At 44.6% G+C, this 13,762-nt stretch overlaps 1 protein-coding gene across 1 annotated transcript in view; it reads right to left on the bottom strand.

Moving 5' to 3' along the window:
• Nucleotides 1-13,762, bottom strand: part of SEZ6L2 (seizure related 6 homolog like 2) — a 104,122-nt gene that overhangs the window by 55,644 nt on the left and 34,716 nt on the right. The window lies entirely within an intron of this gene.

The following is a 13,762-nucleotide window of genomic DNA, read 5'->3' as shown; positions in this document are numbered from 1 at the left end:
GTCCAGCTATCTCTGGTTTCATGTTTTATTAGCTATACAATGGCCCCCAGATTTACCCTCCCCAGTAACATAGACCAATAAAGGCAAATAACTGAAAGAAATAACTGAAAGAGCTGGCAAAGGATAGCTCTCCGTGGAGTGAGGGAGGCTTCCAGAGGCGATCCCACCCGGGGGTTTATGATGCCTGTAAAAGGGTTTAAAGGATTAGTATTTTTCCCTTTCTGATGAAGATTTTGGAAACTCGGCCAGAGTTAAAGGGAGCAGTTATTGTGATGGCAAGAATGGAACGGATGATTGATATGTAATTTTAATGAAGCACCAGCACGAGCACAATATACCCCAATGGAAGTGTAATAACTGTGTGGATATATATATATGTGTGTACAATATGTATTGTTGGTGTATGTAAGATATGTGGGGGAATTGAGATCAGGGTGTCTTGAACTAGCATATATTTATTTATTTATTTATTTATTGCATTTGTATCCCACCTTATCCCACCTCTTTGCAGGCTCAAAGTGGCTTACAATACATCATGAGTAGTGGAAGAATGTTAGTAATAAACATTTAGTATTGCATGTTCTTGGTCAGCATGATAAGAAAATCGAAGTAGTAGTATACAAGCAGATTTTAGGAGACAGTTCTAAAATTAAATAAGCGAGTTGTGCATATTCACTTGGGTTGATCTTTTTGGTATGCTCTTTCAAACAGATGGGTCTTCAGTAGAGCGCGGAAGTTCGTTATTTCGCGTATCGATTTCAAGTTGCTCGGCAGTGCATTCCATAACTGTGTGCTCAAGTAGGTGAAGTTTGACGCATGCATTAATTTGTATTTCATTCCCTTGCAACTGGGGAAGTGCAGATCGAGGAATTTGTGGGATGATCTTTTGGCATTCCTAGGTGGTAGGTCTATTAGATCCGAAATGTAAGCTGGTGCGTCTCCATGGATAATTTTGTGAACTAGTGAACATATTTTGAACGTGATGCGTTCCTTTAGTGGGAGCCAGTGTAATTTTTCTCATAAGGGCTTTGCACTTTCAAATTTTGGTTTGCCAAATATGAGTCTAGCTGCAGTGTTCTGGGCTGTCTGGAGTTTCTTGATTATTTGTTCCTTGCAACTGGCATATAGTGCGTTGCAGTAGTCTAGATGGCTGAGCACTAATGATTGCACCAAGTTTCAGAATACACTCCTTGGGAAGAAAGGTCTTATTCTTTTTAATTTCCACATTGAGTGAAACATCTTCTTGGTTGTGTTTCTCACGTGGTTTTCTAGTGTTAGGTGTCGATCAATGGTGACTCCAAGAATTTTTAGGGTTTTTGAAATAGGAAGGTTTAGAGTTGGTGGGTTGATGGTGGTGTATTCTTTCTTGTGTTGGGAGGTTAGTATTAGGCATTGGGTCTTTTCTGCATTGAGCTTCAGCCGAAATGCTTCCACCCACGAATGCATGATATTGAGACTTTGGTTGATGTCATTGGAAATTTCTTTTAGGTCTTGTTTGAATGGGATGTAGATTGTTACATCATCTGCATAAATGTATGGATTGAGGTTTTGATTTGCAAGTAGTTTTGCCAAGGGTATCATCATTAGGTTGAATAGAGTCGGTGAGAGGGGGGATCCTTGTGGTACTCCACATTCTGGTACCCATGCGGCTGAAATAGTCGAGTTAGATGTTACTTGGTATGACCTTGCGGTTAGGAATCCTTTGAACCACTTGAGGACGTTGCCTCCAATTCCGAAGTAATCAAGGATGTGTAGTAAGATTCCGTGGTCAACCATGTCGAAAGCTCTTGACATGTCAAACTGTAGAAGTAGTATGTTTTTACCAGATGCAATCGTTTGTTTGAATTTAGTCATGAGGGTTACTAATACTGTTTCGGTACTGTGGTTAGACCGAAACCTGATTGGGACTCGTGAAGTATAGAAAATTTATCTAGATAGTTTGTAAGTTGCTTAGTCACCAACCCTTCGGTTAATTTATCTCCTTGAGGTTCAAACAAATGCTGTATTGTATGTTCTATTATTTATGTATTGAATGGTAATAGAAAAATGCACCATTTTTTATGGGTAGAGGCTTGAGCTTAAGCTTAATAGCATCCAATTTGAGTAGTTTATGATTTATATACATCATGTTATAGATATATGTATATATTGATGAAGATCTATTTAGGCTCAGCTGTATGTACATACACAATTAGGAGGTGGAACATCGTATGTGCAATGATGGTTCCATTGTGACACCACCACATATTCCTCTTGGGGATATAATGGGTGTAAACGGTATGGTCTGAGCACATTCTAAACACTTTAAAATATTTTATAACACTTTTAAGTGTATAAATAGAAAAGATAAATTTACTTCGAATCCAAGTTTGTTATAGTGAGTTTTTTTATGTTTAAACTGTTTTATTGACGATATATATAATACAAATCAACTTAAATTATTCATACAACATGGATCAGTATACAAACTATAGTGAGTTTATGGTTTAACTTGGCTTGTTGGTTTTGATCTTCCTGATTTTTTGTAATTTATAAAAAAGGATAGCACGAAAACACACTTTTGAAGTCTGCCCCCCCCAACACACACACATACACACTTATACACACCCGTCCATTGTCCAGAATTTTCTAGCAGCCTCTTTTTCATGATATGTCATATTTTGTAAGGCGCCTAGAATGGTGGATAGAGCAGGTTCTAAATACACTAAATAAATATATATATACTGTATATACATATATATATATATATACATACTGCTTCCTTTTTATGTGCTTTAATTTTATTTAGATCCAATAAAATTAAAATTATCTTCTTTACCCAGTACCAGCGACAGTATCTTGATTTTGTTTTCAGGATTTCCAGTTGTTGAGGTCATCTCAAGATAAGAATCACCAATGGTCTCAGGTATGATTATGTATATGTTTATTTAAAAACTTGATAAACCGCCTGGGCTGTCGAGCAGATCATGGCAGTGAACTTACTAAAAATTAATATAAAAGCTTCAAAAGAAACTACAACAGTTGCAGGAAAGATCCATTCACAACATTATAGAAAAGCAAAAGACGTACACTGCCAGCCCAGCACCTGCTGGGCGCCTAAGATCCTGTTGGATCACCATAATGTTTCCAACAAAAGTTGGTAATTCCCTGCAAATTGCAGGCAGGAGCTCATTCCACAGTCTTGGGACAGCAAAAATAAAAAAAAGGCAGAGTGTTGGGTAGACTCATAGGGAATCTGTTTTGGATTTGGGAGAACAAGTCGGTAGAAGTCCAAAGACCTCAGGAATTGTGAAGGTGTATAAGGTATGGTAAGTGACGATAAATAGGGTGGGAGGCCTTGGTAATACGCTTTGAGCTGGATTCTATATAAGGCGTCTAAAATGTAGGTGCGTAAGCATAGCGCGCATAGAGGGGCAAAATGGAAAGATCGTCCAAGTACGAATTAGGGCGTTCTTACGAAAACGTCCAAAAATAGACCTGTATAATGGAAAAATAGTGTGGGCGTTTTTCGATAATCGATTATCCCTGTAAGAAAACAATCAAATGACGAGCGCATAAGCGTGACTAAATTGGGCGCCCTAACACGGTCGATTATTGCAGGTGCAAACGACCAAATCACGTGGTGTGTAAAATAATGTACATAGGTGTATCGCAAGTACAGTACATGTTGTTCAGGCCATCCAGGTACGGAAATATATGAGGAACGCATATATGTGTCAACTACAGACATATCATGCTGCTCCACCCATACTTTCATCATATGTGCCCATCTGAATGTGCGGATCTGCATGCACTGTACACCTACTGAACATGCAGTAAATGCATATTGTGTATATGTGAAAAGGGTCAGGTGGGGTGCGTCATACTCATCTATAGAAGCCACGTTTCACACTCCTGCAGGCATGTGCACGTCAAAGACGTCTATGCTTACGAGGGCGTCCACGTGCTGATAGGGGCCATATATGGAATGGTCATCCATATATGGAGCTGTGCGTGAAACGACGTCCCTCACGCAAGGTCGTCTATATAAGGCACTTCTTTTCCAACACGTGGAAAAATGGCACAACGAAGAGAACCCAACTTCGGACAGGAGGAGAGCCTGATGCTGGTGCGGCTGTGCGTAAGGCACCGGCACAGGCTCTTCATCCAGCACCATCACCTGCCCCCCAGGCTGCAGGCCATGCGAGCCTGGTCCCGCATCCGGGAAAGGTTAGAGAGGTAAGGTTATGGCCCAACCCCCCTCCCCTCCTGTACCTACACATATAACAGCTCCGTCATCAATGTTACCAGCAGTAACTGGAGTGTCCATGCAAGGATCATGAGTAATATAGGAACATGCACAATCACTAATAATTTGTATGTTATTGAAACGACCACCATTCCCACATCCCTACAAGAATGTATTTCGTTAGGTTAGGTATGTGACATTTGCTATTAGTGTTATGTGACAATTTCGTTAGTTATGTGAAGGCCACATTTTCCAACCCCTCTTTGGAGCCTCCGAATAGTGGAAGCATGAGACCAATGAAACCTATACCATACTTTATAACATGGTCATGATAACACATATAAAGTAGTTTAACAAGCATACATTATAATGTATACAAACGGTACTGTCTGGCCTCATGGCCACCTCTCTGGCATCATCTGCATAGGAACCAACTCGGTGGCTGCTGTGGGTGCTTCACCACCCCACCCCCAATATCAAATATGTATGGAGGGAGAGGTCATCTCCACTGGGGGTTCCACCCCCCAAAATGGAAAAAAGGTGGCTCCTATGATTCACTACCAATGGAGGTGCCCCCCCCCCCCCCCAACACTGTAGACCCTCTCTCTCTGGTATGTGAATAGCAAATGAATGTGTGCAGAGGACAAAAAGGACCAACACCTCTGACCCCTGCTCTCCAAACTTATATCTTACAGACGCTTTGGAGTCCACCGGGACCTCGAGTCCCTCCGGAGGCGGTTCCGGCGGGTGAGGCGGGAGAGGCCCGACCTCATCCGGGCGGTGCGAAGGCACCTCAGGGCTCGCCGTAAGTATTCAAAAACAGGACACCTGTACAGATTACTACATACATTTCATGAATAAAGCAAATGTGTTGTACAATATCACTTCCCATGTGCCTAATAGCCACCTAGTAATACCAATCTGTCCCAGATCAAGGATGCAGGTTGCAGGGGTTCTCCCATGAGCGTGCCTGCAACGTCCGACCATCCCCCCGAGATGAATGAGATGATATGCCACACTTTACTATTCCCCTTATTGTGGTGGCTGATTACTGTGTCCTGGTACAGCTGCCTGAGGCCCTACTTGTACTGCATGTTATGGCCTAAATCACATAAAAGAATTGTGCTCAACACCCTTCCCACTGCCCCCCCCCCCCAATAACTCCTACAACAACTGCCCATCAACCCCTCGTTGCATCTCACAATGCAAACATGCTGGTCAGCAATGAATTTGGTATGGCAACATGTCCTGCGTGGTGTGTGTCAGAGGAGGGTCCAGGGTTCTGTTTCATGTCATCTGATGCAGCTCATTCCCCATGGGCATAGGCTACGCCTTACCACACCCTGCCCCATCCCCTGCCTCACGCCACCCAGCTACTGCACTATGCAAGCCATGGTGTATGCACTGATCTCAATCACACTCCTTTTTACATACACAGGGCTCCACCAGCAGGAAGCTGAGCGGCAGGATGAGGAGGGCCACCACCTCCAGGAGGAGGAGGAGGAGGAGGAGGAGGAGCAGGAGGAGCAGGAGGAGCAGGAGCACATGGATGAGGAGGAGGAGGAGGAGGAGCAGCAGCCAGGCCAGGAGGCGGCCCACCAGGAGGAGGAAGAGGACTCGGAGGAGGGAGTCCTCATCATAGATGAGGAGGACAATCATGAGGACCCCTCCCCACCTGCAGCTCCGTGTGAGGCCTCTCCCTTCCCTCAGGCAGCGCCATCGCCTGGCCCACCTCCATCCCCTGGGCCAGCGTCCGTGTCCCCTGGCCCACCTCCATCCCCTGGCCAGCGTCCGTGTCCCCTGGCCCACCTCCATCCCCTGGGCCAGCTTCCGTGTCCCCTGGGCCATCTTCCGTGTCCCCTGGCCCACCTCCAGCCTTTGGCCCAGCTACTGTGGTCCGCCTCCTGCAGCAGCTGGTAGATGGCCAGCAGCAGCTTATAGTTGGCCAGCACCAGCTGCTGCAGGAGGTGAGAGCCCTACGGCAGGGCAATGAGCAGCTCCAGGGCCCACTAAGGGTACTGCTGGGGCTGCTCATTGCCCTGCTACAGAGGGCCTTGCTAAGAGGGCGTGGCCGCCCTTAATTGAAATAGGGGGGGCCTGTTGGGGGTGTGGGGAGTGGGTGGGGGAGGGAATTGTTGGGGTTGTGTGTGTGGGGGGAGGGAAATGTTGGGGTTGTGTGTGTGGGGGGAGGGAGGGAAATGTTGGGGGTTCTGTGGGGGGTGGGGGAGGGAATTGTTGGGGGTTCTGTGGGGGGTGGGGAGGGAATTGTTGGGGTTGTGTGTGTGGGGGAGGGAAATGTTGGGGTTGTGTGTGTGGGGGGAGGGAATTGTTGGGGGTTGTGTGTGTGGGGGGAGGGAAATGTTGGGGTTGTGTGTGTGGGGGGAGGGAAATGTTGGGGGTTCTGTGGGGGGTGGGGGAGGGAATTGTTGGGGTTGTGTGGGGAGTTGTGGGGGGGAGGAGGGCATTGTTGGGGCTTATTTTGTAGGGGTGGGGGTGGGGGGAAATAAATGTTTTGTTACAATATAACTATCAGTGTGTATGTGTGTGTTTGTCTCCCTTGTGCATTACATATCACCAAATGGTGCTGTTGAGTTGAGAGGAAGGAGGCAGCAATATGCATAGCATTAAATGTGCTGTGTGAATGAGAAGGTGATGTATGTCTGAGAATGTTGGCCATACAGAACGCCACCTGTTCATTCCAACCTGCATGCCCATATGTGCAGGGGGGTTGGGCCAGGGAGGCTGGATGGATATTTGTGTTCATTAATAAAAATGGCCAGCCAGCATCTCTCTCTCCCTCCCACCCCTCCACCATACTGACCCACAATACAGAGTGCCATCAATAAGAGATTAATAGTGTACCACGTGTGATCTGCCAGGTACACACTTCCACATAACTCCAGGTACCACATACACAGTGTTTGCTGTCTGATGGACACATATCCTTACCCACAATCCACATTGGTGGGGGGGGGGGGGGGCCCAAGAAGGACCTACAAACAGCTGGCTCATATTTTCACATTGAATACATCAGCTATGGTATATAATGCTGAGGAGCAAAAGGGAAACAATGGGAAACCCAATAGATGGATGGTTACTTCATCACAGTTGCAATGTAATACTTGTGTTAGGGAAGGGCACAAATAAAAATGGTGCTCATTATTTGCAGGTGTGATCACACTTTCTCCAGTAGTCGATCAAGGTGTGTTACATTCAAGTATTCTGGGTTTGTGTCAAACTTTGTCCCTGAAGTGACTTGCCTTAGGTGGGATTTGAACCAGCAACCTTATGATTATAAGGCTGGTGCTCTAACCACTAGACTACAGCAGCCACCAGGCTTTAGCCACCACCAGTTACTTTGGGTTGGTACCTGTACACACACCCCTCTCCCTCACCACCATATAGGCCTCAGTGGGACTACCTGTAGCCACCTCGATCATTTTGTCCAGGCTACCGATTAAAAACAATGTAATGTGCATGTTCCCTACCCTACTACCTATGGAGCAATTTAGGAAGGTGTTCCATAATGTGCTATACACATCCATTGCATTAATCATTCTCCCCTCCCCCGCCTATGGACCTTGAGAATGGGTGGCCACTTCATAAATGGGGACTGGGGTACACCACATAAACAAGGAAGATGGAAGCTACCGGGAACCAATACAGCACCTCGAACAGCTGGCCCACACCACTGAGGACCTGCCAACCCCACAGTACAGTGCACAGGAACCTGGTGAAAAGAGAGCTACCTAACATCTGACTCCAGACCAGACTACATACATACAGTGAATGCACACTCCTTGACTATGAGCACAAAGAGAAGAGGTGGCAGACAAATGAGAGCTTACCATGAACGTCTGTTTCAAGACTGTGTAGTGCGCCTTTTATCTTCTGGAACATTAGCTGCACATCTCCTTGATTGAAATGACCCTTACCGAGGCGTGCTTGATGTGGGCCGACTGTACTAAATTCTTGGCCCCCACACACTGCCTGCTACAACCAGGCAGAGAGAATGGGAGAAAGGAAGGGAGCATCAGGGGATGTGGAAGACAGGAAACGGAAGGCGTGGTGGCTGAGGGCCAACAATTATTCCTCCCCCCCTAAATACACAGGTGTACCCAAGCATACTTAGCTAAACACATACCTTCATATAAGTGAGGGTAAAACCCTGTAAATGATTATTACGAACAACGGGCAAGGTCTAAGTGCAGGAAATGGCAGGTAAAATGGCAATGAAGAAAGGGAAGGCAGGTGGAGACGCCCATACTTATCTACTCATAATCGAAACCATGTGTTCCTAATCGCAATCTGAGCTGGGCACGCTTAGGAATTATGTGTATAATTGAAAAAGAAACGCCCATATCACAAACGCCTATTCCCCCGTCTCAATGGGCGTTCTTGGCGCCTATATAAACGCCCACTCCGTATTTTCGAAAACCCCATTGGTACAATGCCACCACGCATGCCGCCGACCCGGAAGGGTAATTTTGTCGAGGCAGAGGTGGAGCTCCTGGTCCAAGAAATTGTACAGCGCCACCGGAAAGATATTAAAGAGCAAAGGTAGTGTTGTGGGAGAGTACTCTGGGGGTAATTGTATAACTGGGCACCTCCATTTAGGGATCCCTAGGGCAAATGGTAGGAGTCTATTCTATGACAGAACCAAGGTGCCTAAATTCCATTACAGAATAATAGCGAAATGTGGTATCAGTACACCTAACATTTAGGCCACAGAGCTGGCATGTGCAGGCATCTAAATGCAGTATGGACACACAGCACCAGGGGCGTAGCCAGACTTTGGCGGAAGGGGGATCCAGAGCCCAGGTGAGGGGGCACATTTGCCTCCCCCTGACGCCACCAACCCCCCGCCATTGCCGGCCGACACCCCTCCCCCCATCGACGACACCACCAACTTTGCCCCCCCTGCCGATGACCCTCTCGACCCCACCTCCCGCTGCCAACCCTCCCCCGCCACCGCCGTCGTCGCCTATCTTTGCTGGCGAGGGACCCCAATCCCTGCCAGCTGAGGTCCTCTTGCTTCCCGCCGAAGGCTTCGTCCTGTTTCTGATGCCTGGCTAGTTATACAGGTATCAGCACTGAATACCAGCCAGGCTTGGATAATTTCCAGCGGCTCACGAAGATTCAGATATTCAGGGCCAGTAATGAGATTAGGCCTGGCACTGAATAACCAACCACACAAAGTGGAGGAACGATCAATCCCTACACATGCCAGCAAGAGAGAAACCAAGCAGTAGGGTAAATTGGGTCTTCCAAAAACAGAGGGAGATGAAAGTTCAAAAAGGTGATCTTTATTGGAACAACTTAAAAGACTCGATGCAGCTGCTGTGTTTCAGCATAAAACGCCTGCTTCAGGAGTCTCGTAATGTTCGTTGTTCAGAGAGAGGCAAATCTATGATCACATACAACTTAGAATGAATGAAGTAAATCCAAAGTCCTTGAGAATGCATAAAACTTTCTGTCAACTAAACACCAAGAGAAAAGGGGAATATCCAAGTCTAATTTAGCCCACGACAGTCAACATTTAAAGAAAAAAAAAACACTTTGGGCCAAATATTGTCCCATATATTACTGTGTTATTAATGGTTTTAAGAACAGATGGGTCAGACCAATGGTTCATCTAGCCCAGTATCCTGCTTCCAACAGTGGCCAATCCAGGTCACAAGTAAGGAAGCGTAATCCCCAAAACTAACTTGCTCGACCCACTCATCCAAGAAACACTTAAATTAAAAGGAAGATAACTTCCCATATCAAAGAGGCTAAAACAAGGGGAGACAACCTTTATACATAGAAGGCTGCACAGATGTCAGTACTATCCCTAGTAGGCTGCAAAATTATGTAATGTCAGAACTGGAAATGCATAGAGCTCCACAGACCTTCTGTGATAAACAAATAAGTAAAATTGAACTAAAAACAATGGAAACAAACTGCTAGAGGAGTTATTCTGAAAATATTTGCGAAATACAGTATTTAAAATGGCCATACTCTAGTTAATGCTGTTTTCTGTGTATACTTCCCATGGTCTCAGGTGCCACATGTTGCCCACCCCTGGGCTAAACAACCCACCAAAATGTCATGATCAATCATATCAAAAGCTGATGATAAATCTCAAAGGATTACCTCTGACTCCCCAACTTTGTCAGCTGCCATTAACATATCCCTTTAGAAGGACGTTAGGATAGGGCTACAGCCCTTTATAAACCCGGATTGTCTACTAACTAATATTCCACGATTATCTAAGAATTTATTTAGTTCTTGCGACATTGTCCAGTCACTTGCCTTTGAAAGAGAAGGAAAGTTCAGTATCAAACAAACATGAAGATCTTTAGGATCTAAAAATAACATATTTAATAAAGAGCAAACTGCAGCTGCTTTCAATGACTCATGTAATTCCCTTCTGACAAAAATGCATTTATTACCTGGTATAACCAATGTGATACCACTCCTTTTGCCTTTTTAAGTAACTACGAGGTGCACAGCGTGAAAAGACAGGTCTTAGCTTTTTGTCCTTTAGAAAGGATTGCATTTCTTCAACAGATACTTGGAAGAGCTCCACTAACTGATATCACACTGATCGTGTCTTGTGCTTTCCTGACATGAAATTGTAGTTCTTTTCCATGTTTCCTTTTCACCTGTACACTGCCTTAGTCTGCTTAGTAAAGGTGGTAAAGCAAATTCGAAATAACCATAAACATTACTGATGGACGAGCACTGGTTCCCTATTTTGTGTAAGATAAGTTCAAGATTTTGACTTTGGTTTATAGAATTTATCACTCTGGAATACCAACCTCTCTGATAAGTTTCTGATACCTTATTCATCACCCAGATCATTGCATGTGCTCTTCACAACAAAATGTGCTGGCAGTGCCTACATTTAAACATGTTCACTTAGGGGCTGATATTTAGACCGCAGAAGTTAACCTGCAGTCACCACTAAACCCATATTCAATGCCGGGCTGTTTCCGATGACTGGCATTGAATATCCAGTTTATTTTTAGCCAGTTAAGATCATCGGCTATGTTGATATTCAAACTTACGCGACCAAATATAGCCGCTAAAGTGGGGCTGAAAAATTGGTGGATAGCCGGTTATGTCGGCCGATATAACCAGCTATCTGCTAGCCACTAACCAGTGATATTCAGTGGGAGATAGCCAGCTATCTCCTGTTGAATATCGCCAGATAGCCAGCTATGGGGCATTTAACCGGCCAGGTGTTGATCCTGGCCAGTTAAATGCATTTGAATATCACGGGGTTAGACTCAATTTGTGATTCAATTTTTACTGTTACAGGTCCTTCATTTTGGAAACACCTACCTAGCTATCTGTGTCTAGAACTTTCATATCTATGATTTAGGAAAAACTTAAAGGCTTCCTTAATGATGTCTTTGGCAATTGATTTAACAGAGAGACAGATGGAGTTTGGCAGAACGGTTTGAGCAGGGATCTGGAGCACACAGCAGAGGCATAGCTAGGAGGAATGCAAGGGGAGTGGTGGCTCCCCAAATGAATTTTGAATGAAATGGTGCCTATGTGGATTGTCCTTTCAGCCTCGCATCGGTGCCTATTTTACAAAAAAAGTCTGTTCCCCCTAATGATAAAACCTGGCTATGCTTCTGGCGCACAGTACTCTTCTCTACTGTTTCCTATAGTGAATATGGCTGAAATTCTTCTCTCATTTTCTTTTACCTTTATTTTACTATTTGAATATTTATTTATTTGAATATTTTTACTGCTCTAATGTATTGCTTATGTTTGATCTGTTCTTACTGTAAAACTCCTTGAGAGAATTCTTTCAAAAAGGCGGTAAATAAATCCTAATCAATAAATAAATAAATGTTAGAGTTAGACTGAGCCAGAATTCTATAATGGCATCTGGCCACCAAGATTCTATTCTAAAATACAAGCCTAAGTCAATATCTACGTGCCTACATTTAGGCGTCCCTACTGATACCATGTCAGTGGCAAGCCCAGATGCACATGCTTAAATGCAATAATTTAATAGTTTAATAGTTTACAAAACTTAACATACTACCATTTTCACAAAATCAAAGTGGTTTACAATAAAAAATTAAAAAATAAGAAGGAATAAAAGAATGCAATAAAATGATAGAAAAGAGCATCTACTCCTAGACCAAATATTCAACCAATGTAATCTCTCCAAAAAAGATATCAACTTCATGCATAACATGAGTAGTAGCTTGGAGTGAAGGAGTAGTCTAGTGGGACCTTGCAAGACTGGGAGTCTGGGCATCCAAATGGCAGATGACATTTAATGTGAGCAAGTGCAAAGTGATGCATGTGGGAAAGAGGAACCCAAACTATAGCTACGTGATGCAAGGTTCCACATCAGGAGTCACCGACCAGGAAATGGATCTAGGTGTCATCATTGATGATACGTTGAAACCCTCTGCTCAGTGTGCAGCAGGGGCTAAGAAAGCAAATAAAGTGTTAGGAATTATTAGTAAAGGAATGGAAAACAAAAATGAGAATGTTATAATGCTTTTGTATCGCTCCATGGTGCAACTGCACCTTGAATACTGTGTGCAATTCTGGTCACCACATCTCAAAAAAGATATAGCAGATTTAGAAAAGGTACAGAGAAGGTGACGAAAATGATAAATGGAAAGAGATGACTTTCCCATGACGAAAGGCTAAAGTGACTGGGGCTCTTCAGCTTGGAGAAGGGACAGCTGAGGGGAGATATAATAGAGGTCTTGGCTCTAATCCTCGACTTCTCTTCACCACATTGAACTCTCTCCTCAAGGTGCCCCCTCCCCCAACTCCCCCTTCATTATCTCCTCAGACCCTTGCTGTATTCTTTCACAACAAGGTTCAAAAGATAAACCTTGCTTTCTCTACCTCACCACCTCTCCCTCCACTAGTCCGTTCCCCTTTCTCTCCTTCCCCTCATTCCCTTTCCTCCTTTCCTGAAGTTACTATTGAGGAAACTACACTTCTCCTTTCTTCCTCAAAATGTACCACCTGTTCCTCTGATCCCATTCCCACCCACCTTCTTAATGCCATCTCTCCTACTCTTATTCCTTTTATCTGTCACATTCTCAACCTCTCACTTTCCACTGCGACTGTCCCTGCTGCCTTTAAACATGCTGTGGTCACACCTCTCCTTAAGAAGCCTTCACTTGACCCTACTTGTCCCTCTAATTACCGACCCATCTCCCTCCTTCCTTTTCTCTCCAAATTACTTGAGCGTGCTGTTCACCGCCGCTGCCTTGATTTTCTCTCCTCACATGCCATTCTTGACCCATTACAATCTGGTTTTCGCCCTCTCCACTCAACTGAAACTGCGCTTACTAAAGTCTCCAATGACCTATTACTGGCTAAATCCAGAGGTCAATATTCCATCCTCATTCTTCTTGATCTTTCCGCTGCTTTTGACACTGTCGATCACAGCATACTTCTCGATACCCTGTCCTCACTTGGATTCCAGGGCTCTGTCCTTTCCTGGTTCTCTTCCTACCTCTCCCTCCGCACCTTTAGTGTTCACTCTGGTGGATCCTC

This window comes from Microcaecilia unicolor, chromosome 7 (assembly GCF_901765095.1).
Source record: "Microcaecilia unicolor chromosome 7, aMicUni1.1, whole genome shotgun sequence".
In the NCBI taxonomy this organism is placed as follows: Eukaryota; Metazoa; Chordata; class Amphibia; order Gymnophiona; family Siphonopidae; genus Microcaecilia; species Microcaecilia unicolor.
Note: the sequence above shows the minus strand (reverse complement) of the source record. Positions and strands in the feature narration are given on the sequence as shown.